The 25,662-nt window shown below is 52.2% G+C and overlaps 2 long non-coding RNA genes across 3 annotated transcripts; both read right to left on the bottom strand.

The window, feature by feature from the left end:
• Window positions 1-586: 586 nt before the first annotated feature.
• On the bottom strand, window positions 587-22,601 carry LOC106998995 (uncharacterized). Of its 2 annotated transcripts, none has more exons than XR_013394948.1 (4): window positions 22,374-22,601; window positions 7,749-7,870; window positions 5,088-5,243; window positions 587-2,166 (listed from the first exon to the last, which is right to left on the bottom strand). It is a non-coding gene; the product is annotated as an uncharacterized LOC106998995 (long non-coding RNA). The 2 variants fall into 2 exon arrangements; XR_013394947.1 differs by lacking the exon at window positions 587-2,166 and adding an exon at window positions 3,651-4,221.
• LOC144329581 (uncharacterized) lies at window positions 19,905-21,285 on the bottom strand. Its single transcript, XR_013394949.1, has 2 exons — window positions 21,146-21,285; window positions 19,905-19,987 (listed from the first exon to the last, which is right to left on the bottom strand). It is a non-coding gene; the product is annotated as an uncharacterized LOC144329581 (long non-coding RNA).
• Window positions 22,602-25,662: the final 3,061 nt, after the last annotated feature.

Genomic DNA, 25,662 nt, shown 5'->3' with positions numbered 1-25,662 from the left:
TCCGCTCTGGCGACCTGTGGCGGGACTCCAACCTGGCCAGGAGAAGGGGCGTTAGAGGGGACCTGGGCCCCACCCCTCCAGCCCTGGTCAGGAGGCTGTTGTAATCCCCCACAGCTGTGTCTCCTGTCTGTGGCCTGCCATTTGAGCACCCAGGACCAAACCTTGACCTTTTTTTCCTTTTCTTTTCTGTTCTGTCCTTTTCTTCTTTTTCCTTTTCTTTTCTTGTCCCAAACAGCTTAATTTAGAAGGAGAACATTTAATGAGTATAATTAAGTGGTTTTTTTTTTTTTTTTTTTTTTTTTTTTTTTTTTTTTTTTGAGACGGAGTCTCATGCTGTTGCCCAGGCTGGAGTGCAGTGGCGCGATCTCGGCTCACTGCAAGCTCCGCCTCCCGGGTTCACGCCATTCTCCTGCCTCAGCCTCCTGAGTAGCTGGGACTACAGGCGCCCGCCACCGCGCCCGGCTAATTTTTTGTATTTTTAGTAGAGACGGGGTTTCACTGTGGTCTCGATCTCCTGACCTTGTGATCCGCCCGCCTCGGCCTCCCAAAGTGCTGGGATTACAGGCTTGAGCCACCGCGCCCGGCCAATTAAGTGGTTTTTAATACATTCACAAAGAAGTTGTGCAAACAATGGCACAATAAATTTTAGCTTATTTCACCACCCAGAAAAGAAGCTTCTTATCCTTAGACAACACCTAGTCCTGGACAGACCGGTTTCTGTCTCTATAGATCTGTCTATTCTGGATATTTCAATAAATGGAATTATTTAATATGTTGACCTACCTTTTGACGCCATGCCCCATGTTTATGCTTGGTGCATCCCAGCCAAACAACCTCATTCATGGTACTTAACATTTTATATCATCAAACAATCAATTGTCTTCAACCTATCTTTCTTCTGCCACTCCTCCTCTCTTCCCAGCCATCTTCCCATAATGATTTTTCAAGATGCAAATATGGTCACATCTTTCTCAAGTTTAATATCCTACAAGGGCTCCCCATTGCCCTCAGGCTGAATTCTGGAGCCCTCCCCAAAGCCTGCAAGGGCCTGCCGTATCTGGCTCCAGTGACCTCTTCCTCTTGGGCTACAGTTCATGGATGTCCTTACATTCTCGCAGGGAGCCCTGTGCCTATCCACTTCGGGCTCCCCAGGACTGTGCTGCTCCCCCTCACTTTCCCTGCCCATCTCCTCCTCCTGTGCTAGGTCTCTAATCAAGTGTCCACTCTGGGAAATCCTCCTTGACTTTTTTGTTTTTTTGAGACAGTCTCCATCTGTCGCCCAGGCTGGAGTACAGTGACGCGATCTCAGCTCACTGCAACCTCTGCCTCCCCGGTTCAAGCGATTCTCATGCCTCAGCCTCCCAAGTAAATGGGACTATAGGCGTGCACCACCATGTCTGGCTAATTTTTGTATTTTTAATAGAGACAGGGTTTCACCATGCTGCCCAGGCTGGTCTAGAACTCTTGACCTCAGGTGATCCACCCACCTCAGTCTCCCAAAGTGCTGGGATTATAGGCGTGAGCCACAGTGCCCAGCCCCTCCTTGATTTCTTTAGCCATCAGCACCCCCTGCTCCATGTTCTCACCCACCCTGTGCCCTCTTTCTAACCCTTTACCATGCTGGTAATGTGGTTTTCACTTACAACCACCTCCACTTGTGGACCATATGACTCACCTGTGAGGGGAAGGGACCCTGTCAACTGTGCTCACTACTGAAATCAGGGACAGGTGGTGTAGATGCCACCTAAGCCCAGGTTGAATGGCTGAATCATAATTCCCAATCTCATTATCTCTAGTATCAGTGTTATTTCTGTGTGTCTCACCTGGCTAGATCTCCACTTCCTGAGGACAGTGCCTGTGTCTTGTTAATTTGGGGGGCCCTGGCTCTGACCCGTGGCTTGGTACATGATGATGGACCCAGGTAATGCCATTTGGTGGCTGATTGGATGACCATGTAGATAATTCATTTTGTTTTCTGGGCCTGGCTTGGGTGGGAACTTTCAGGTGAGCAGGCAAAGCCCCTTCTCACTCTTCCTGCCCTGCCAAGATCTCAGGGCACCCCAGAGGACCTTCTTGCATTGCTTAGTGGTCACTGTGGTGGCCTTGATGTTGGATGACTTGCATTTTCAGGAATGTCTCAAGGGGGTGGGTAGCCTTTCTTCAGAGCTGAGAGAGAACAGAAAAAAATGTATCTCCTTAAAAAAACAAAAACGGAGCTGGGAGCAGTGGCTCACACCTGTGTCCTAGCACTTTGGGAGGCTCAGGCAGGAGGATTGCTTGAGCCTAGAGTTCAAGACTAGCCTGGGCAACATAGGGAGCCCTTGTCTCTTAAAAAAATAAAACAAAACAAAAAACAAACAAACAAACAAAAACACGATAGGTGCAGTGGCTCATGCCTATAATCCCAACACTTTGGGAGGCCAAGGCGGGCGGATTACCTGAGGTCAGAAGATCGAGACCAGCCTGGCCAACATGGTGAAACCCCGCCTCTACCAAAAATACAAAAATTAGCCAGGTGTGGTGGCAGGGGCCTGTAATCCCAGCCACTTGGGAGGCTGAGGCAGGAGAATTGTTTGAACCTGGGGAGGTGGAGGTTGCAGTGAGCCAAGATCTTGCCATTGCACTCCAGCCTGGGCGACAGAGTGAGACTCTGTCTCAAAAAAAAAAAAAAAAAAAAAAAGTCTGTCTCTTACACCTCTAGCAGAAATCTGAAGTCAGGCCTCACTCTGGGAAGAGTGGAAAGAGTGTTTCCCTCTGGTCTATCATGCCGGTTAGGTCAGTAGGTCAGTTCTGACAGCCTGTGGAGAGGACAACCTCTGTCTAAGGTATTGCCAGCCAGAGAACTGCTTTCCCCTTCTGTGGAATTCTCTTGCAGGAACTCTTTTCAACTGCATTTGGTGGCTGGGCACTGTGACTCACGCCTGTAATCCCGAGCACTTTGGGAAGCTGAGGCCAGTGGATCGCTTGAGCCCAGGAGTTCAAGACCAGCCTGGGCAACACGATGAAATCCTGTCTCTATCAAAAAATACAAAAAATTAGCCAGTCTCATCGCCTGGTCTCTACACAAATAAATAAATAGATTTTTAAAAATCCTACATTTGGCTGGGGAGTGATTCCAACATTGGACTCCTTTGGGGATCACGGACAGCTGGTCTACTCCACTCTCCACGGCTCCCACTGCGCCTGAGAGAGAAGAGCTTAGCATGTTCAGCAAGGAGATTTCAGTAAGAACCAGGCAGGGTTACCCTGAAAAAGAGATGATTTGCTGCCGAGAACTAAGCTGACAAGGTGTGTCCTCCGCCTTCACTTGGTGCGTGATTATTTCCAAAGCCCTTTCAGATAAACTACCTTTGGCTTCGCACGTGCAGCAGGTGGGTAAGTGATGTGGGGGAGTTTGTAGCCTCTGCTGGGAGACAGGACACAACAGAATGGAAAGCAAATTGTCAGGGAGAAACTGATCCATTCTGTTGTGGAATGGATCAGTTGCTCCCTGTCAATTTGCTTTCAGTCCTATTTTCCGTGGGGTAGAAAGCCTCAGTTTGCTGCTATCATGTCTTTGACACCTTTCTAACTCTCACTAATTGCCCAGGCTTCAGGCCCAGGGCCTTGCAAGCCAAACTATTAGGTTAAAGTGTAATAACATTGTTTCATTTTTACTGTATTTATGGTTACCTTTATTTGCTAATTATGTACGGTATCAGAGTTTTCTATTTACAGTAGCTATTTCTATTTGTATTAAAAAGGACTCATCTTACATTTAAAAATATTATAATCGTTTGCAGACATGGAAGAAATAAAATAGGGGGCATCTGAATGACTGAGTTTGGGAAACAGTGTCCGATCCCATTTAATCATCAGAACGGCTGGTGCCGCTGGCAACGGAATGTTATTGCTTCTACATGGAGGACCAGGAAGGGAAGGGGATTGTTCCAGGGTCCCAGGGCCTGAGCTTGGACCAGGGGAGTTGAAGACCATTTCCACCAAGGCCATTTCCATTCCAAGATGTAGGCTAAGATTATTGCAGCAAAGATAGCATCTCCCCTGGGTTTAGAAACAGGAACTAGATGGGAGGTAGTCCCACGCTTCTGAAGGAGAAACTGATGCAGGGAGAAGGGCTGAGGCACAGACTCTGACCAGGGGAAGGTGTTTGCCTCCATTTCCTCTGTGGGCCTTGAATCTGCCCACCCCTGGCTGTTGGTGCCTCATTCTGTTCCTTTGTGTCTGGAATAATCATCATGATTATGAATGTAATAAGCATGGTCATTTGTGGAATTTTATAGTCCTGGATATTGAATGTTTTCATTACGCAAGTCCCTGTGCATCCACAAAGCTCCCTGGGAATGGATTTTTCCAAGGGTACAGAGCTGGGAACTGAACTGGGGTTCCTAACCCAGGGCCCTCATTTTAACCTCTACACTGAATGTCTCATGCCCTGACCAATTGGCCAGACCTTAGGTTCGGGGGCAGGGTCTAATCATTTCACCTCTCCATTCAGCACACTGCCTCTTCTATGGGCCAAGGGGAAGTGGGACTGAGAGACACACCGTCCTCGACTTGGAGGATCTCAGTCAGATTGAGTAGAAGGAAACTGCCCCTCACAAGGTGAACAGGGGACAGACTCAAGTGGGATGAGAGAGAGAGAGACAGAAAGAGAGAAAGAGAGAGAGCGTGCCCTAGAAAGGACAGCCAAGCACACTCAGAGGACAAAAAAGGTTCCCACCCCTGGGGAAGCTGAGAAGGCTTCCCAGAGGAGGAGTCAGTGCAGCTGGGCTGAGAGGAGGGGCAGAGGGGCCGGGAGGGAGGGGCTTCTCCTGGCTCCAGCAGCTCTTCCCTGGAGTCTTGCACACTTAGCACTCGTCCCAACCCCTGCCTCCTTCTCCTGAGGGCCTCACTGAGAAGAGGGGTCTATGGCTACCCCTCCCCCATTCCACTTACCCCACCAAAGGCTCCCTCCTACTCTGGATCCCCGGTCAGGATGAGAGCCACCACTTGGGGGTCCCATGTTGCACTTCTTACCAGGCCCTTCTCTCTGTGGCTGTTTCCCCTTCTGTGAAAAGCAATGTTGAGCCAGGTGGCCTCAGTTTTACCTGATGGCTCTGGGTGCTGGCTGCCGGCAGCGTTGGGGGCCGCTCCTGGGTGGATGGGCTGTTTCCACCTCTGTGCTCCCCATGTCTTCAGGAAATGTCTCTGGGCTGTGGGGGACCTCTGTCTTCTGTCGGGAGGCTTGGGGAGGCGTGGGTGAGCTGGGGAGGAGAAAATAAACAGTGGCTGTCTGGGTTTTCTCGCCAGGCCTGAGCCAGGAGGCCTCCCTGGGCTCCTTCCCTTATATGGCCAGGCTGCTCTGGGCTGGGAGCTTGCCGCAGAGCTCCCCCACCCTCTACCAGCACTCAGAGGGCCGGGGGTCATTGCTGGTCACCCAGGACTCTGCTGTTGCAGAGGCCAGAGCAGGGCTGAAGGTGGAGGGCAGGCCCCAGGACATGTGCCAGGAATTGCCTGGACAACCTGGGCAATTGGGGAGGATTTATGTTGAGATAAGGGATGGGAGAGAGGAACACCCAGAGAAGGAGGGGACCTACCCCATACTGACTTAACCCCCAACTCGTGGTGTGATCCTAACCAAGCCCTTTCCCTCTCTGGGCTTCTGTTTCTCCCCCTCGCAAATGAGGGTGTGGAAAATAAGAATTAATTCTCACAGTCATTCTGTGAGGTGGCAGCTTGTACATCCTCATTTTGCAGAAGGGAAAACCAGCTTGGAGAGGCTAAGTAATTTGACCACAGCTTTCCAGCTGAAAGAGAGCAAGGCAGGATTTGAACTCCGGGCCGTCCGACATCAAGGTCTGTGTTCTGATTTGGCTGGTTGTCAAGGCTCCCGTTGCGGGTGACAGTCCCTTCCATGTGCCTTATGGAAAAGGGATTCTGTGAAGTTGCAATCCTGGAAGACAAGGGAGGCCCCAGTGCCCAGTGACCCAGCCTAAAGGAGGCTGTTCCGTGAAGGAAGGGGGACAGGGACTGTAAGTATTCACCCTGGTGTCCCCGGCACATCACACCGGGCATGGCACAGGCTCAGGGATCAGAAAGGGGTGTTGTGGAATCACCAAGAAAGGAAGTTTTGGCAGTCACACCCGTCCCCTCACCCTCAGCCATATTATGAGGATGAAAGAAAACAAGGCATGAGAAAGCACCAAGATGCCACCTTTAAGACCAGCATTGCCTGTTCACAAGCTCTTTCTTCTCTCTAAAGCATTCCCCGTATCTCATCCCCAGGCCAGTGTCTTCTGAGGTGACCACTCCCCGCTCAGCCCAGCTGCAGGACTGAAAGATGAGGTGAGTCTGCTCAAGGACAGGGCTCTGGTTGAAGCCTCAGGCTGGGCCCAAGTCCCAGACAGCAGCAGTGGCCATGGGAGAGGCTGCCGGAGGGGAGGGTGAGGGGGGAAGGGGGGGTGCGTCTGGGAACTGTTCGGAAATGTGCCTCGCAAAAGCACTAACATCCTGTGTGCTGTTGAGCTAGCCCTGGAACATCCCTCACCCCATCCATCATTGTGGCATCTTCTCGGACCCCAGCCCCCTTCCTGAGGCCCACGGGTGGGGTGAGGGAGCAAAGGACCGACTGTCAGTGTGTCCGAGAGACCACAGCTGGCAGTTCTGCAGGCCTGTTTAGTGTCGGAGCCGGACAGTCGGCGGGAGGAGGCGCCTGCAGCCCTCCTAATCCAATTTGTTTAAACCCAGTCTCTGTGGCTTATTTGCTAGTGAGGGAGGCCTGGGTGTGCGCTGTGCTGGGGTGCACGTTTGCACACATTTGTGGGGCATGCAGAGGTGAACAGGTGGACCATGTTATGTAAGACAGGCCTGCGACTTGTCCCACATCCCTGAGCGTCAGCTCCTTTCCTGGAACCCTGCCTCCTCCTCCCTTCTCCTCTGCTCACCTCCAAATCTTCCTGCACTTTTTCCATCCACATGAGAACTGGTGCCAGAGTTCCCCTTTGCAACCGACCCTACATGCAACTCTGAGCGAATGCTTTCACTTCCACAGGCCTCAGTTTCTCCACTTGTCTTATGGAGCCGGCACCTCGCCCTACCTGTTCCACCATGAACATGAAATTTAAAAATTGGCAAGTGTGGGAAATAATGTGATGAATGGTAAAAACTGCTCTGTGTTCTTGAGTTTCACCATGTGCCAAGGGCCGTGCCTGGGGACACCAGCCCAACCTCACAAACCCTCTCAAAGTCCTATGAGCTGGCTCTTTATCACTAGCCTCAGAGAGGTTGAGTGACTCATCCAAGATCACACAGTCCCAGGTCTTCCTGCTTTAGGAGCTCACTTTCTGGGGAAGATTACTATTATTTTCCCACATTTCTCTCAAGTCTGTTATTCACCAAATCAAGTTGAATAACAGAGGCTTTATGTCCAAATCACACAGGCTTTGCATTGCTATTTTGTAAGGAGAATGGGGTAGACTGGATTCTTGGCTCCTAGTTGGATTTCCCTTCTTGGGTTCTATTTCTTTTTACCTACAACCCAGACTCTGACAGCCCTGAATTGCCCACACTGCCACCAATCAGTGGGGAGCCTTCCTTTACCAACGCCCATTCTGCTTCTCGTCATCCTGAGGCCCGGTTTCTTGGTCATTCTGAAGTTGGGGTGGGGAGTTTATCCTGAGGGACCCAGGTTACTCCAGGAGCCGCCTGCAGGTGGGCTGGGGTGGGGAGTGGATGTGGGTGCCGGAGGGGTGGAGGGGCGGTGGGCTCACAGTTCTGTCTCTGAGCTGCCCGCTGCTGGCCCTCTTCTGGTCCCAGGAGGCTGCTTCTGCAGAGTTCTTGCTTCTCCAACATTAGCATGGCAGGGGTGGCTCCCACCAGTCAGTGCCGTTGCCTGAAAGAAACAAAGATCTCACCTGTCAGAAGGACACCAGGGTGCCCTTTGGGTACAGTCGTGGCCTTTGAGGGTCCTGACCAGGTTGCCAGGCTCTGAGGGATGGAGGATGGGCCTGGGCCACTTCTGGGTACTCTCGGGCTGAACCTACTGAGATCTTCCGGGCCTCAGAGATCCTGCCTCTTGGGCCCTGAGCAACCATTATCCCTTCTTGGCCTGCCTGGCTTTTAAGGGAGAGTTTCTGAGAAACTCCAAGCTCCAAGAGCAGGAGGAGCCACCTTCCCTTCTCAGCACACCCAGGCCCCTTAACAAAAGAACTGTCCTGAAAGGAAATTTCCCAGAGGCTCCTCTGACCAATGCCCCCACCTCAGCCTCACACATAAGAAAGGAGCATGTAGGGTTTAATCAAAACCTGGGGTTAACATGATGACCAAGACCAAAGGGACAGGCTTGTGGCTGTCTTTGATGCTTCCCATGTACACAAAGCTTTCAGCCTGCAAAACACTCCCATAACTCAAGGCACATTCACGGATGTCGCCAGAGGTAGGAATAATTCTTCCCCTTTCTGAAGTTCCAGGAGCCTGTGCGATTTGCCCAGGGTCACCTGTGGGACAGCATGAGCGGCAGACTTGAACCCAGGCTCCTGATGCTCAATCCAGCTTTCTCTTGGACGTGGGCAGTAGCTGGCTGGATGACCACAAGTCAAAGTTATCATCGCCATGGTCATCGCAGAAGCCCCTGTGCCCTTTCCTGCCTTGCTCATTTCCAAGAAACATGAGGGGCTGGGAATGGGCCGCATCTGTGAGCCAGATGGCACCTCAGTGAGGAGAGGGCTGAGGCCAGGGCTCCGGGCAAGCTCATGAACTCATGCTTACACCCAGCTCTTTCTGGAGGGATCTCTTTGCTCACAGTTCCCCTTCCTCAGCTCACTCACGCCTGTGCACTTGGTACAGCCCTTGCTCTCCTTGGGCTCCAGGGCCCTAGGTTTCCACCACATGTCTGGAAAGAAAAGACACAGGCTTTGAGTCATGCAGACCCGCGTTTGAATCTCGCCTCTAGCACTTCCTAGCTGTGTGATCTAAAGCTGGTGTCTTCACCTCTCTGAGCCTGTTTCCGACCTCACGGTCTTGTTTGTGAAAGTCAAATGAGGCAGATGTCAAGTGCGAGCATATTTCCAGGCACATCATAAGCCCAGGATAAATGGCTGCCATTTCTATTATTAGCATGGGGCTGGAGCCGTAGCAAAGCCCAGTCATGGGAGGAAGAGCAGAAGCAGGGAGAGAGCAAAGGTCTGAAGAGGCATCTGGGGAAGCTGTGGGAGCCCCTGCGTGTCCCTTTCCATGTCCCCTTTGTCGCACAGCTTCCCTGGGCCTCTGTTCCCAGAGTGCCCTCCCACCCCCTTGACACCCCAGCCGAGTTCACCAGCCTCACACGCTCCGTACTTCCTCCCCAGGGAGCGTTGCTTCGGGGAGTTTTGAGCAAGCCCTGGGAACGCAGTTTGAGGCTGAAACAAGAGCATTGCAGGGAAAAGGGAAGAGAGGGGGAAAAAAAAGACCTGCCCAGCCTAGAATCCCAAGCCTTGCCTCGAGCAGCTCAGGCCCTGGGGACGGGTGGGGCATAGACACCAGGATCCCTGTGAGTTCCTGTCACTTGGCCCTTCGGTGAGGGCAGAAACTGAGAAAAGAGTGACAAAGGTAAGAGCCATCACCTGTCCGGCTGACTGTGCACTAGGCACGTTGGGACATGCTGTAATCATAATGACAGCTAACATGTCATTGGGTGCTTCTGATGCACCCCACACTTGCTAAGTGCTTTATTTTACACAGCTTTTCTCATCTGATCCTCAAAGTGACTTATGAGTTAAGTACCAATAATTTTCTTTTCTTTCTTTTCTTTTCTTTTTTTTTTTTTTTTTAAAGCGACAGGGTCTTGCTCTCCAGGATCTTGCTTTCCAGGGCAACACCTGCTGCCCAGGCTGGAGTGCAGTGGCACAGCCAGTTCACTGTAACCTTGAACTCCTGGCTCAAGCGATCCTCCCGCCTCAGCCTCCTGAGTAGCTGGGACCACAGTCACATGCCACCATGCCCGGCTAAGTTTTTATTTTTTAATTTTTTGTAGAGATGGGGTCTTGCTATGTTGCCCAGGCTGGTCTCGAACTCCTGGCTTCAAGTGATCCTCCTGCCTTGCCCTCCTGAAGCACTGGGATTAGAGGCATGAGCCACTGTGCCTGGCTGAATTAGGTACCATTCTTTTAATTTTTTGTTTCTTTACTCAGAGATCCTTGCTTTAAAGAATTAGGTACCATTCTTATCTCCGCTTTACTGAGGCTCCAGAGGTCACAGCACTCCCTCCTGGTTACACAGTTAGTAAAGATTGGCTCCAGGCAGCCCTACATACATTCTCACAGCTCCTTTGTAAGACCAACTACTCATCATACCATTTTTACAGAGTGATAACCAGAGTCAATATCTCTTGGCAATACTTCGATGTATTGTACGTTGGTCTTTCTGGAGAGGCTTTTGTGAACAGAGAAAGCATTGTCAGTATAAGTAAGACCATCTGAGCCCTGAAAACCATCCGTCTCCAGAAGCAAGGGGGCTTCTCCTTTTGGTGGTGGTGTTCTGCCTCTTTCCCATGGCGTTTCTCCCCTCTGTGCTGTTTGTTAAAAGAAATTCACATCATGTTGAAGGCATTGGTTCTCGGCAGGGCGCAGTGGCTCTCGCCTGTAATCCCAGCACTTTGGGAGGTCAAGGCGGGTGGATCACCTGAGGTCAGAAGTTCGAGACCAGCCTGGGCAACATGGTGAAACCCTATCTCTACTAAACATACAAAAATTAGCTGGGCACAGTAGCACATACCTGTAATCCCAGCTACTCGGGAGGCTGAGGCAGGAGAATTGCTTGAACTCCCCAGGAGGCAAAAGTTGCAGTAAGCCGAGATCACACCACTGCACTACAGCCTGGGTGATAGAATTAGACTCTGTCTCAAAAAAAAAAAAAAAAAAAAAAAAGAGGCATTGGTTCTCCCTCTGCCCTATAAGCTTTGCAAAGAACATGGACCTCCAGGGTTCCAGGGGCTTCGCTGGGACTGGGTAATGCTTTCTAGATAATACAGATGTTGGTTTCTTCTGGAATGTGTTGGGTGGGAGGAGTTGCAGGCTAGGTAACAGGTTTTCTGTAGCTATGCTATGTGATTGTGGACAAGGGTATTCCCCTCTCTGAGCCTCAAGGGCCCGCATCTACATGATGTGGTGGGGATAGGACTGGACTCTAGAGTGTCCCGAGTCCTAGATCAGATACGGAGGGATGGTCTGACCCCACCCCATTCCCTGGTGTGAGTGTGGGTGTGAATGCAGGTGAACGGCCGGCATAGATCTCCATGGAGCGAGAGAGAAACTGGTGCATCTGGGGATGAGGATGGCACTCCCTTAATGCCTCCCACTCCCTTGCCCCCATCCTACCCTTTACTGCTCAGCCCCAAAGTAGGCCCCAGTGATCTGGACCAGGTGGATTTTCTGCACCAGGACTTGAAGTCTTGGAACATCAGTGCTGGAAGCACCCTAGTCTTGCACCCATTGTTCAGATGAGGCAACTGAGGCATGGAGAGGAGAAGCAAGGAACTCAAAGTGATTCAGCCAGTCACAGGTTCAACTGGGACTCCAGCAAATGTCCTGACCTCTTCTGCTCACTGGGGGATCCTGATCGGCCAGATATTAAACAAAGGGGCCTCGGGAGGAAGGTGGAGAGAAGAGAGCCTTTAAGTTCCTTTTGCTTTGAAGATGGAATAATCATGACTTCCTTCTCCAAATATCTTTTGGCCCTTCCTAGAACCAGATGGCGGATGTTTGGAATTTAAGTTGTAAATAGTGTTTAAGAAGGGGTGGGAGTGCAGATGTGTTACTTTCTTCCACCACCAGAAAGGAGATCTGAGGGAGAGAAGTGGGGGAGGGAAGCTGACTATGAAAAGATTTTGGGAGAAGGAAGAAGCGAGGGGGAAGGAAGACCGAACAGTGATGCGGGATGGGAGGAGAGGGAGCAAAAAGGGAAGAGAGATGGATGGAGTGAGACTGAGAGCAAGACAGAGAGGAAGAGAAAGGGAAGGGAGAGAGCTATGGGAGAAGGAGGAGGAAGAAAGATGGGGAGGGGGCTCTCAGGGTGCAGGCGCAGAGACGCCCCATCTCGAGTTCAGGAGCAAGCCCTTGAGTTTTCTAAAAATAGCTCAGTCTTTCCCCCAGCAGGGTTGGCAGCAGGGACCAAGAGAGGCACGCTTGCCCTTTTATGGTAAGAAAAAGTCCAGATCCTCAGAGCGGGAGCTGGGCTGGGGCCTGTAATTCTGGATGAAGTCCAGCCCCAGGGTCTGGGGTGGGACAGGGCTGAATTGGGGGGAAGACTTGGTGGGATTTCCTGGCCTGGATGGCCCTATCCTTGGGGAAGATAGGGCTGAGGTAGGTGTTGGCAGGGGCCTCCCAGGAAAGCACTGGGGTCCTGGTAGATCCTTAGTGTTATGGCAGAAAGTCTTCTAGAGACATCTGGTCCACCCTGTGTCTCTGTTTTTTTGTTTTGTTTTGTTTTTTGTTTTTTTTTTGAGACGGAGTCTCACTCTGTCCCCCAGGCTAGTGTGCAGTGGCGCCATCTCAGCTCACTGCAACCTCAGCTTCCCAGGTTCAAGCAATTCTCTTGCCTCAGCCTCCTGAGTAATTGGGATTACAGGCGCCTGCCACCACGCCTGGCTAATTTTTGTATTTTTAGTACAGGCAGGGTTTCACCACGTTGGTCAGGCTGGTCTTGAACTCCTAACCTCAGGTGATCTGCCAGCCTTGGCCTCCCAAAGTGCTGGGATTACAAGCATGAGCCACCGCACCTGGCCGTCTCTGTTTTATAGAAGCAGAAACTGAGTCCCAGCCAGGGGAAGAGATCGTAGCTCCCTGTGTGGGGGTTTAAGCCACCAAGCTAAATTGCTGCCGGGGTCCACACAAGGACAGCTTATGCGCCTGTTATTCTGGAGAGCAGTGTGGTCAGTGGCAAGAGCACCGTTAGGAGTCAGGAAACCCAAAGCCCATTCCCAGTTTGCTGTGTGACCTTGAGCCATCTGTGAACTCTCTCTGGTCTCAGCTTTCCTCACTGGGGTGATCTTAAGGGTTTTCTTAGCTTTTTGTCTCTCTGGGAATTTCACAGCTAAAAAGCAGAGCCTGGGCGTAGAAGATGCTGTTATGAGGTGAAAGGGAATCCACGAGCTGCTATTTTCTTTCTGTGCCTCACTCACTTCCTGTGCTGAGCCGGGCAGGTAAAATCTGGGATGGACTGAGACCGATGGAGAGGAGTCCTTGCAGGAGACAGGAGGCAGATCATGGCTGGAATACCCCACTGCCCAGCTAGTTGGGTCTAGCCTCTTTTTTTTTTTTTTTTTTGAGACAGTCTTGCTCTGTCGCCCAGGCTGGAGTACAGTGGCGTGATATTGGCTCACTGCAACCTCCACGTCCCGGGTTCAAGTGATTCTCCTGCGATAGCCTCCTGAGTAGCTGGGATTACAGGCACCCACCACCACACCTGGCTAATTTGTTGTATTTTTAGTAGAGACAGGGTTTTACCATGTTGGTCAGGCTGATCTCAAACTCCTGACCTCATGATCTGCCTGCCTCAGCCTCCTAAAGTGCTCAGATTATAGGAGTGAGTCACCATGCCTGGCTGGGTCTAGCCTCTCACTGGACACACTGAGGCCAGAGGAAGCTGCATGCTCAAGGTCACATTGAAGGTCATATGAAGAGTTAGGGCACAGCCAGGAATAGAACCAAGAATTTCCATTCCTAGCCTTGGGCTCTTTCCTCTGCAGGAGGCCAACAGCATTGGGGACCATCTCTGGCCGTTCAAAGGGACCTCCTGGGCAGAGCAGCCAGAACTCAAGATAGGCTGCCATCCTCTAACTATCTCTTGGAGATAGTTGCATCCTGCCTGGGCACCGCCTCTCCTCTGTCCCCTGCCCTTGACTGTGAAGAGTGTACCATAGTCTCCATCTTTGGCTAGAAGGCAGAGAAGAAGCAAAGGATGTGGTCAGTCTGGCAGCATGATTTTGGGCATGTCTTTCCTTGTCACTGGGCCTCAGTTTCTGCATCTATAACACAAGGAGATAGGCCCTGATCCTCTTTAAGGTCCCTCAGCTCTAAAAGAACTATGACGCAATGAGTATGGGATTGAACACCAGGAATATTTAAGCATCTACCAGGGGTGCCAGAGTGAATGTGATGGATGTTGTATGGCTCCGAGCGTGATGGACGTTGTATGACTCTGAGCTCTGCAGTCAGTGTGAGGTGGGGGCACATTGCCTGAGATTCCTGGAAGCCGCATTCCCAAGATCCTTCTGTCTCTATTCTAGAAACCCCTGGGCTGACTCTCTGAACCCAACTTGAACCCAACTTGATCCCAGGTTCTGGCAGCTCTGGTCTTGAGTATCTAGGGAGGGCTGCTGGCCCGGGCGATGTAGTTGCCCACTGCTCCAGGACCCTCACAGGTGCTTGGCCATGCCCTTGACTTCTAGGTCCTCTCCATCCTCTCCCATGCTGCTGTCCACTTCCCCAAGCCCTGTCTGGTGGGCCTCCCAATCTACTCCACACCCTCCGTCTCTCCATGCTTTTTCTGTGACTCAGCCCAAGAGGATTCTTGCTTTCCTTTCCCAGCCTCCTATGACACCCCCTCCGACCACTGAGGGAAAGGATGGAACAGAAGAGAAAGGGGGAAAAAAAGAAAGCATCGTGGTTCTAAATTTGAAGCTTTCCTGTGACCCTCCTGGAATTTCCACGCAGACTCTCTGGAGCGTGTGAACAGGGATCCCAGGGACCCTGGCCCCCTTTGTCTCATTCCTGCCGGGCGGAAGGCCATCAGCTGAATGTTCCTCGGGGACCTCCATCTCACAACCAGGCTCCAAGTCTCTTTGGTCAGGCCTGGTGTCCCCTGGGAAGGCAGGAGGCAGCAGTGGAAAGGAAGTGGGAGGTAGGACGTAGGAGGTCCAAGAGGCCCTTGTGCAAAGTTAGGGCAGAACTGATGTCATGTCTGGCTGGGAATCTGACATCCAGGCTGCAGGAAGGCTCAGCTCATGATTTTCCCAAAGCAGCTAGAGCTGGCATGTGAGATCCGAGGCTGGTGGTAGGAAAGGCTATGATGCCCAACCTCTTCTGATGTTTGACTTCTCTCTATGGTGTCCCTACTAAGCTTGCATACCTCTGGTGATGAGGAGCTCACTACAGATGTTCCTTAACTTATGATGGGACTACTTCCTGATAAATCCATCGTCAATGGAAAGTATTGTAAGTTGAACGTGTTTTTTCTGTTTATTTTTTGAGACAGAGTTTTGCCCTGTTGCCCAGGCTGGGGTGCAGTGGTGCAATCTCGGTTTACTGCAACCTCCACTTCCCAGGTTCAAGCAATTTTCATGTCTCAGTCTCCCAAGTAGCTGGGATTACAGGCACGTGTCACCACACCCGGCCAATTTTTGTATTTTTTTTTTTTTTTTTTTTTTTTGTAGAGATGGGTTTTTGCCACGTTGGCCAGGCTGGTCTCGAACTCCTGAACTCCTCAACTCCTGATCTGCTCGCCTTGGCCTCCCAAAGTGCTAGGAGGACAGGTGTGAGCCACCGCACTTGGCCCGAATGTGTATTTTTGACTTGCGATATTTTCAATATAAAATTGGTTTATCTGAAGTAACCTTATAACCCCATCACAACTGCATTGTAAGTTGAGGAGGGTACCAAATGCATATAGCTTTCATAGCATTTTAAAAGATAAAATTGTAACTCAGGATATATCTGTACTTCCTAATCCCCTCACCCTCTTTGGACAGACTATTGGAGGTGTCTTCCTAGTATTCTGCTGCCATCTGCCATGTCCTCTGGGGCTGCACAGAACAAGTCCCTGCTCCCCAGGAAGCTCTGGAGTGGTTTGAAGATGGTGACTGCAGCCCTTGGGCTTCCTACCCCTCCTAGTCCCACCTGAGCTCTCCTTTCCCCATTGCCTGACATCTCAGAGTTGCCTGTTATCCAAATTCCTAGGTCTCTGCCCTGCACTGGGGTTCTTGGCTGATGGTATTTTGGGGAGAGGGACAAATAGGCTAAAGAAAGGCACTCCCTCCCAGGGACAGACAGATACCAAGGAGAACTTTCCCCAAGCTCTGAGGCTTTGGTTTCTGTTGCCAAAGCTACCACACACTCTAGGCCTTTCCTGTTTCTCCAACCTCTCTGAGCTTCAGACCAACTCTCGGTTCCAGCCAACCGGGCTTCTCTACTGTTCTCCGAAAATGCCCCTGCAGCCCTGCCTCCATACCTTTGTACACAGAGCTCTCCACCTGGAATGCCGTCTTCTTCTCTGTCTATCCAGGGCGTGTCCCCAGCTCCTTAGATGTTCCCTCTCTGAGAATCCAGGTGTCTACTGTCACACATGGAATGACCTCAATTGTCCCCTCTGTCCCAAACCAGGGAACATCACGGCCTGAGGCCCCAGAGGAGCAGGGCACTTACCCAGGTGTGCTGGCTGCAGAGCCAAGGCCTGGTCCTAGCCAGCCTCTTTCTCCTTCACCCCGCCTTGCTCAGTTCATCCGGGTAGATGCTGTCAGACTCATTGGGGTTGTTGAGTCACATGCCTGGTGGCTGGCAGGCTCTGGGCAGGCTGAACGGGGGCCTCTGAGCCCAGCAGCCCAGCCAGGGGTGGTGTCATAGCCTCTGTGGATGCCATCCCCAGGCTAGCAGGCAGCCTCCCTCCAGACACTCCACCCCCATCCTGCCTCCCTGGAGGGAGTGGAGGAGTAGAGTATATGGCAGCAGAGCAGTTTGGAGCTTTTTTTTTTTTTTTTTCTTTTTGAGACAGTCTTGCTCTGTCACCCAGGCTGGAGTGCAGTGGCGTGATCTCGGCTCACTGCAACCTCTGCCTCCTGGGTTCAAACAATTCTCCTGCCTCAGCCTCCAGAGTAGCTGAGACTACAGGCACGCGGCACCATGCCCAGCTAATTTTTGTAATTTTAGTAGAGATGGAATTTCGCCTTGCTGGCCAGGCTGGTCTTGAACTCCTGACCGCATGATCTGCCAGCCTTGGCCTCCCAAAGTGCTGGGATTGCAGATGTGAGCCACCGCGCCTGGCCTGCAGCTTTCTTATCTCCCTTGAAGCACAGCTAAGGTCAGAGGAGGAGACTTTAAGGAGGGGGCTTAGGCTTGTGGCTGGCCGGGGGTTCTTGCAGAGGAGCCATGGTGGGATGGCTTTCTCCAGTCTGGACCTAGCCAACTGCCCCTTCCTCAGAACTCAAGTGGGCTGTGCAGGGCATGGGGCAGCCCAAGACTGACGAGGCCCCCAAGGTTACTCAGCTCACCCTATGGGGTGCTTCTGGGTGGAAAGGACTGTTTTGCCAGGGTCTACATTTTTGAGCCTGAGCAGCGGTGGGGGGTCGAAGGGTCTGTCTCTTCTCTTACTGCAATCATGCCTAATCTGGAAGGAGGCTTTGGACTTCCAATGGCCTCCTCCCCCAAATGCCAAAGGCCCTACTAGGCAGGTCAGAACCAGAGCTAGTTCTGGTTCACAGACCCATTGCGGGTGGTCCTAGAGTGCAGCAGCTAAACACATGATTTTAGAATCAGTCAGAACTGAGTTTGAGTCCCAACTTGGCCTCGTACAGGCTGTGTGACTTTGGGCAAATGATTAAACCTTTCTGAGCCTTTGTGTGCCCAGAGGGATAATGGTATTTATCTCAGAGTGCTGGGTAAAGGTCCAGGTACTTGAAAGGACTTGATAGATGGCAGGTGATATTTTTGAGGGAATAAGGGCAGTTTATCCCCCAAAGTCCAAAGAGTTGGTGCCCAGAAGAGCATCTCTTTGTACTGTGAAGAAGCTGTCTTTAGTAATAATATTTTAGCAGTTATTATTATAAAAATTTAATTTAAACATTTATAGTAGAGACAGAGTCTCCCTATGTTGACCTTCAGGCTGGTCTCGAAATACTGGGCTCAAGGGATCCTTCCACCTTGGCCTCCCAGAATGCTCAGATTACAGGTGTGAGCCACCATGCCTGGTCTTAGCAGTTATTTTTTATTGAGTACTTACTATGTGTCAGTCACTGTTCCAAGGGCTTCATGAGTTTTAGCTCATTTAGTGAGTTAATCCAGACAACTCAATAGACCGATGAGACAGGTACTCTTAAATCATCTCTATACTACAGATGAGGTCCCTGAGGCACAGCGTACCTATGTAAGTCGCCTGAGGTCCTACTGCTGCTGTGAGGCAGATGCAGGATTCAAACCCAGCAGCCTGGCTCACATCTGGCACCTCTAACTGCCAGCCTGTTATATCTGAGCCCCACCCAGCCCTGCTCCAGACCTGCCTGGTCCCCTTATCACCTGGGCACAGGGACTCACTCCACATCGGAAAGCCCTCAGGCTTCGGAGTCCACCTCAGTTTCCTCATCTGAACAAACGGGGGCCTGAATGAGCGGACCTCTGCGGGCCATGAGAGTGGGTCATTCACGCTGTGCATTAAGGCGTGTTTCGAACTGGAGTAAAGGTTTCTGGTGGTGAAGTGTTGTTGCCAACAGCCTCTTTTGCAAGTGGGCAGGGGGCTGGCCAGGGCTCTCGCAATGTGCGGTGAAGCCCCATGGGACCTGTCTAGACAAGCTGTTAGCAGGCGGCAGCCACCTTGGGCTCTTTCCCCCAAATTCCTGCAACTCACCCTCCCAGGTGACCTTTGATTGGACCCCGGCCACTGCATACTGCTGGGCTGGGGAAGGACCACAAAGGCAGTTCCCATCCCACCCCAGGGCCTTCGTAAATGTCCTGATGAGGGTGCTCTGCAACTTGTGCGTGGAGGGCAAAGTTCTAGACACCTTTGTGCACAGGAGCATAGCAGCCTGCAGAAGGCATACCTATGTTTTTATTTCCATGGCTTCCTTACATTTTTTATTACACAAATTTGATACATGCAAAATGAAGTGTGCAACCTATATGCTTCAAGGAATCTGATGACTTCAAGTGTGGTCAAGGAGATGGGGACACTCATACACTGCTGATGGGAGCATTACCTGGTTCAGCCACTTTGGAAAGCAATCCTGTGCTCTCCTGTAAAGCTGACAGGCCTGCACCCCAGGACCCAGAACCCCTTCTAGGTATAAGCTCCAGAGAAAGTCTGGCTTATGGGTACCAAGAGATGTGGACAAAAATGGTCATCACGACAATTCAAACCAGCCTTCATCATGGTTCTTTGAACCACCCCATGGTGCTGAGCCCCTGGGAGAGTTTAGTTGGAAAATTGCAGGAAAAGCCCAGCAGTGAGGACCTCAGAGATCACCTCTCCGAAACCCTCAGGCTCACCCAGGAATCAGACACAGCCACTTGAGTCAGTGATGGTGTGTGGTGTGGAGCCTGGATCTTTCTATTCCTCAAGGATAGGTGTTGGCTGGGTGCGGTGGCCCACGCCTGTAATCCTAGCACTTTGGGAGGCTGAGGTTGGGGAAATCGCTTGAGCCCAGGAGTTTGAGGCCAGCCTGGATAAATGACGAAACCCTGTCTCTATAAAAAATACAAAAAATTAGCTAGATGTGGTGGCACACGTCTGTAATCCCAGCTACTTGGGAGGCTGAGGTGGAAGGATCGCTCGAGCCTGGAAGGCAGAGGTTGCAGTCAGCTGAGAAGTGTCACTGCGCTCCAGCCTGGTTTACAGAGCGAGACCTCATTTCAGAAAAGGAAAAAAAAAAAAGGATAGGTGTTGGGTGTCATTTTCCCCTAGAAATGGCCAGGCTGGGAAGGGGCTGATTTTGCCCAAAGGGCTGGGAGGGACCAGTGATAAACTTTCTGTTGTGGGAAGCAGCAGGGTTGAAGGGAAGAACAGTGGCCTCAGAGCTACAAGGCTTGGGCTCAGGTCCGGCAGAGCCTCCTCCCTCCTGGCCTCCGTCTCCTCTGCGAGGTGGGATTCCTCGTTACTGCCCTCAGAGGTGTTGAGGTGGGCAGCCCAAGAGTGTGTGCTCTACAGATGCATAGACTGGGTTCAAATCCCGTTGGCTGCTTTTTAGTTGCGTGACATTGGGTGAGCTGCAGTGGCTTCCTTCTCTAGAAAGTGAGGGCGAGGGAACGATGCTGATTTCTGCCTCACAGGAATCCTGGGCGGATTAAATGGTAATGCAAGCTGTTTAGCACAGTGTCTGACTCCCAGAAGTCTCCCATACATATTCTGCCCCCTTCCATGAGGTCTGCTGGAGGGTCCCCAGGAAGTTTTGAGGTAGCTAAGAGGCAGGGCAGGAGGTAGGAGACTCCTGGGGGAGTTAGCACCCCCAGGGGCGGCTGGCACACACGACTTAACAACTCATGAGCTGTGTGACCTCAGGTAAGCCACCTAACCTCTCTTTACCTCAGGTACCTCATCTGTGGAGTGGGGATAATAATTGCTCCTTCCTCAGTGGTTCTTGTGAGGAGTAAATGAATTAGTTCATGTGAAGATCTTAGGTAATGCCTGGAGCTCACAAGAACTCCACAAATAGTGTAATCGATTTCTCCTGATTTGCACCACCTTATGGAATCCCTGGCTGGGCAGAGAGGCAGGTTCTGTTCCAGCTCTGCCATCAGCTCGCTAAAGAACCTAAAGCAATGCTTTCTCTCTGTGGCTTCCATGGCCTCGGCTGTTTGTGAAAGTCCTAGGCTGCCCTATAGCCTGGCATTTCCCAAACTTCCATGTGCATGGGAATTCATAGGGAGCTCGTAATGCAGATTCCTAGGCCCTGCCCGGGGTCCCCTGTCAGCAGGTGAGTGCACAGTGGTTCAGATACATTGCTCACACAATACCCTAGAAAGGCAGGAGAGGAGACCCCCCCAGTCCTTCAGGCATCTCAAGCTGATCACCTTCCTGTGTCCCACAGCCTCTGACTTTCAATTCCTCCTGCCTCTTTCCAGAGCCTGTTCCAGAGCCCTTCAGCAACTCTGGGCATTCCCTGGCTGGGTTGCATTCCCACTTGTCCCTCAACATAGCTCAGGGTATCTTGCCCGCAGGCGGCGTGGGCTCAGACTGCGATGTCACATCAGCCCCATTCATCCTGCTCTATGTGCCTTCATCCTTCACTCCTCATGATGACCATGCAATCTCAGAACTGTACCCATTTTACAGAGGAGGAAGCTGAGGCTCACACAGCAAGCAACTTGCCCAGAGTCACCTGTCCACTAAGTAAACAAGTCATAATTGGACCCAGGCAGTTGAATTCAGAGCCTCCTTCTGAACCATGTTGGCCTTGGGCCTTGTGTGACAAGCAGCAGGAAGGTGAGGGTACCTGACAGAGGACGGTGCTAGAGGACTGTGTTCTGTTCTAGGCTCCGGACGTGGCCAGAGTGTGTTCAGAGGAGCCCGACTCCACGTCGTCTGTACATCTTCAAGTTCCAAACCTAAGCCTCTGCCTCTATCCAGCTCTGCCTCCCATCACAAGCCTCCTGCGTTTCTCTGAATCTCCTGGTCCCACCACTTCATCCTCTGAAGCCCTCTGCTGTCTTCTCCATCCTTTCCTACTTCCACGTCCTGCACTCCTGTGTGGTCGAATCCAGAGATCAGTCCTTTCCCCACCAGAGGCTGGTTGCAGTCAAGTTCATCTGGAGGGCTCGGGGCACCCCTCTGGCCAAGCCTTCAGTCACAGAACCTTCAGCTACTCTCCCTCACTCAGGCTCAAATTCCAAAAGCTCCCACAGGGCTTCATCTGCTTGGACTCCAAGCTTGTGGTCAAAGGGCAGACTCGGCTCAGGGATCTCCTGGGGGAACTTCCCAACACTGGCTGTCCCTCAGGCACAAACAACTCAGAAGCCACATCTGCAGAGGAATCATTTTGTCCAATGGCCTTACTATACAGATGGGGAAACTATGGCCCAGAGAGGGGAAGGGGCCAGCCCAATACCACACAGCCAGGCACTGAGAGCAGAGCTGGGGCCGGAGCCTAAGTGCCCCCGTCTTCTCTCGCCAGCATCCCTTCCCACTGCTCCATGTGCAGTCAGCACCCAGCCTTCCCAGGATCTCTGCCTGCCTGCCAGACCCTGAGCTTACATTGCCTTTTCCCCAGCTTTGTTTCTCAAAACCATTATTTGAAAACCGTTTTCCTTGCTGGGACCCCCAGGCTCTCGGAATTGCAAAATCAAAGCCCCATAGAATGAGGAAGAAGCACTGCCTATGTAGAAGCCGGGGAGACTGCCCCAGACTCGGGCGCCGTGGTGAAGCTCGGGCTGATAGGATGTTAACTCTGTTCGCTCCCTCTGCCCCTTCTTCCCCCAGTTGACTACAACAACAAGGAATCCTAGAAGCCAACAGGACCACAGAATTAGAGCCGATGAGCTGGATGGATGCTTAGAGATCATTGACTCCAGCCCCTGTGCAGATGGGGAAATTGAGACCCAGAGAATCTGTGTCCAAAAGGACAGAGTCTTGCAAGAGAGCAAGACCCCCAGATGCAGCATCCCGCTGGGGAAATGTCCCAGAGGCCCCCATCCACGAATCCCAGGTCTCCTGCTGGTGCTTACCTTTCCTGGGATCTGGTCCAGGTGTGGCTCCTTGGGGCCTGGAGATGGGAACCAGCCTGTTTGGTGAGTGGTTGGGGTTGTCACTGCTTCTCAACTAATTAGACCCAGCCTCTGGTGCCCCTCGCTGCCACAGGGGCATTTTTAAGCAGCTGGCACTGAGCCCCCCCCCCTTAGTCCCTTGCCTGCGGCTCCCTGGCCACAGAGGCCACTCTGCCTTTTACCTTATATGAGCTGAAGAGGCGAGCCCCGCGTTGGGGCGAGGTGGGTGCTGAGCCCTCCCAGGGCCCCCCATTGGCCCAGGCGCCCCCCACGTGACTACCTCGCCTTGACCTGCCCCCGGTGCAGAATGTTGCTTTTACCCCCTAAGGAAGGAGTGGTTGACAATTTTCATATTTCTTCTAAATTTGGAGATTTCAGACAATGCTGGGAGGCTTGGCTCCAGCCGCCAGAGGCCCATGTGGAAGTCATTAAGCCTGAGAAGGGGGGCAGGGGAGAGAGGGAGGCAGGGAAAAGAGGAGGAGGAGGAGGAGGTGGAGGAGGAGGAGGAGGAGGAGGAGGAGGAGGAAGGGGGTGGGGAACAGAGTTCTGAGGGTTGCCAGTTGTCAGCCTGGGAACAAGAGCAAACTCCCTGGGAGAAAGCTGTGTGAGAATTTCCTTCCTCTCACCCAGCCCCTGCGTCCTGGGACTGCAGTGGGAGTCCTGAGACCTCCTGGGAACCTCCAGTGGGGGAGACACCAGTCCTGGCTCCCGGAATCTGGGTGATGGGAATGGGGGGAACAGGAGAACATGGGGAAGGAGAGCCCGGACCCTGAGAAGCTACCCCCATCATCATGCAAACGAGGCCTGGGCCTGACAGGGAAGATCCTGACCCAGCCACTTGGCAGGGTCGCCACAGGGCAGGGGCTTGAATCTAGAACGTCCTTCAGGGGGATCTCTTTCTCCTGCCATTGCAGTCCTGAGAAATGCCCATCTCTTGCTGGAGTCCCTCTTTCTCCTTTTGCTTGGCCGCCTTGGCCTCCTACAGATTCTTTAATGTTTTTCACACCTCACGGCTTTTGCGCTTGCATTGCTCGCCACCAAAAATGCCTTCTTGCCAGAGCTTCCCATGGCCGCTCCTTCCCCTGCTCCTGTCTCCGACTGAGAAGTCCCCTCTGGAAGAGCCGTTCCCTGGTCCCCTCAGTATTCTGTCACACCCTCTGCTTGCTTCCGTCTTAGGACTCGCCACTTGTGTGCCTATCTTACATGTCCACGGTTCTAGTTTCTTGCTGGCTAGCTCTTTCATGAGAGTATGACTTCCCCTGGCAGGCTCTGGGTCCCCAGGCTTCCTAGGGTCTCTGTGAAGAAAGGTCAGAAAAGACAAATCAAGGGATCACGGGAACCAGGCCTCAGCTGCCAGCCTAGGAGTGTCGTGCTGAGGCCCATGGAGGGCTCCTCCCAGGGGCCAGCAGGGCCTGCTCCCGGGGCTGCCACCCGGTCCTGCCTTCCACTGTGCAGAGCTTCCCTTCTGTGGCCAGGTCTGCTGGACCCCAGCGGTCTCTGTTCACAGCCTCGTTCACAGTTCCTCAGACCCCCAGCCTGGATGGGCCTGCCAACCCCTCTCTGCTCGTTCCAGGCCAGAGGCTGTGGTCTGCCTGTCACCGACCCCAGGACCCCCTCCAGTAGCACACAGGGCCTTGTGACATCCTGAGTGGGGCCACTTGAGGGGTGGGGTGCTGAATCAGACACTGTCCCTGACCTTAAGAGGCTCCCAGTCCAACAGGAGGATTAAAAATGCCATGTGCTTACCCCTCTACCCTCCCTCATTCCTTCTGAGGAAAGAATTCTGTTGGTGTTGAGAGGCTGGTGGGCTTCTTCCTGCCTTGGCCACTTCCTAGCTGTGAGGTCTGGACAGGTTATTAAACTGCCGCTCCCAGCCTCCCTTTCCCGCTGGTGCCTCCCTTTCCCCCTGGGTAATAAAATGGTGAGAATCACACCTGCCTTCAGCATTGCCATGAGGGCTGGGCGAGGTGGCCCGTGCAGTCCTGGGGGAAGGTGAGCAGGACTCCAGTCAGACTTGGCTCAGCCCTGCCCCTCTTCTCCCAACGGTGGGGCTGGGAAAAGCCCTCCACGAACTAACTTCTGTGAAGATCACTGTCTCCTCTGTAGCACAGGGTGAGTAACATGACTGAGACAATGGTTGTGAAGGTTTAGCCCCGAGCCTCTTCAGAGTGAGGGCTTGATGGATGTAAGCTATGACTCAGAGTTGCGGTGCAAGACCCCGACACAGAGGTTTCGCCACTAATGTCATCCCCTTCTTTTCCAAACCAAGAAGATGTATTCCTTTCATGTGCATGCCCTGGGGTGCAGGTCAGAGATGGTGGGTTAGGGAAGGCTTGTGACACCACTCCCTACCCCTGCACAGTGGCCCAGTTGAATACTCCAAAGCACCACCGACAGATTCTAGGGGGAAGATAAAGCCGGCCTAACAGAAACATCGTGTTTATGTAAAGTCCACTCTGGAGGCTGTGAAATGTAAGTTATGCTTCTGTGAGTTCTGCTACTGTATAAACAGTAGAGAATTCGTCATCAGGAACAAAGAGAAAAACTAGCAGTGCAAGCTGTGGAGAGAGCTCCACCATTTCAATGCCCAAAATCTGCACCTGGCTGAGTGCTTTGGTCGGCTACGTCTGTGAGTCAACAGGCTTGGTCAGCAGAAAGCCCATTGCGGGAGGTCAAGACAAGGAACTGAAGCGACCTGGAGACAGGTCCTTGAACATCAGAAGAGAGGTAGTCTGGCACCAAACTAGCTCAAAAGGAGAAGTATATGGCAGCCATTTGTGACTCAGTGTCCATAAATCTGTCTCAAATATTTGGAAGCTGTTTCTATTTCCTGCCCATACTATCTCTTGGGAGTTATGAACACTTTACATTATGAACCACTCACTGTGTGAAGTGGCTTTTCTTTCCAGACGGGGAGAGGCAGCCTTGAAATCCCTCCATTCCTTGAGAAAACCGGTCGACAGACTGCGGCTTGGTATGTGTGAGTAAGGCTTCTTGGGAGGTGAAGGGAGGTTCCTGTTAGGAGCTGACTATGAGAGTGAGTTTGCATCGGTGAGTCCTGTGTTTTCAGAGGGTGTGTTTAGTCAGGGGGAGGGGGATGCTGTCCAGGAGAACAGAGGACTCATGGGCCCTGGGAGAGCCGGCTCTACTTCTCTACAGAGTGACCAAGGGAAACCTTGAATTGGTACCTTTAGTTGGAACCTTTAGGAAGATGGAATCTAGATCCACGTGGGAAATACTTTTTAAGCCA

Source organism: Macaca mulatta, chromosome 6 (assembly GCF_049350105.2).
Source record: "Macaca mulatta isolate MMU2019108-1 chromosome 6, T2T-MMU8v2.0, whole genome shotgun sequence".
Taxonomy (NCBI): domain Eukaryota; kingdom Metazoa; phylum Chordata; class Mammalia; order Primates; family Cercopithecidae; genus Macaca; species Macaca mulatta.
Note: the sequence above shows the minus strand (reverse complement) of the source record. Positions and strands in the feature narration are given on the sequence as shown.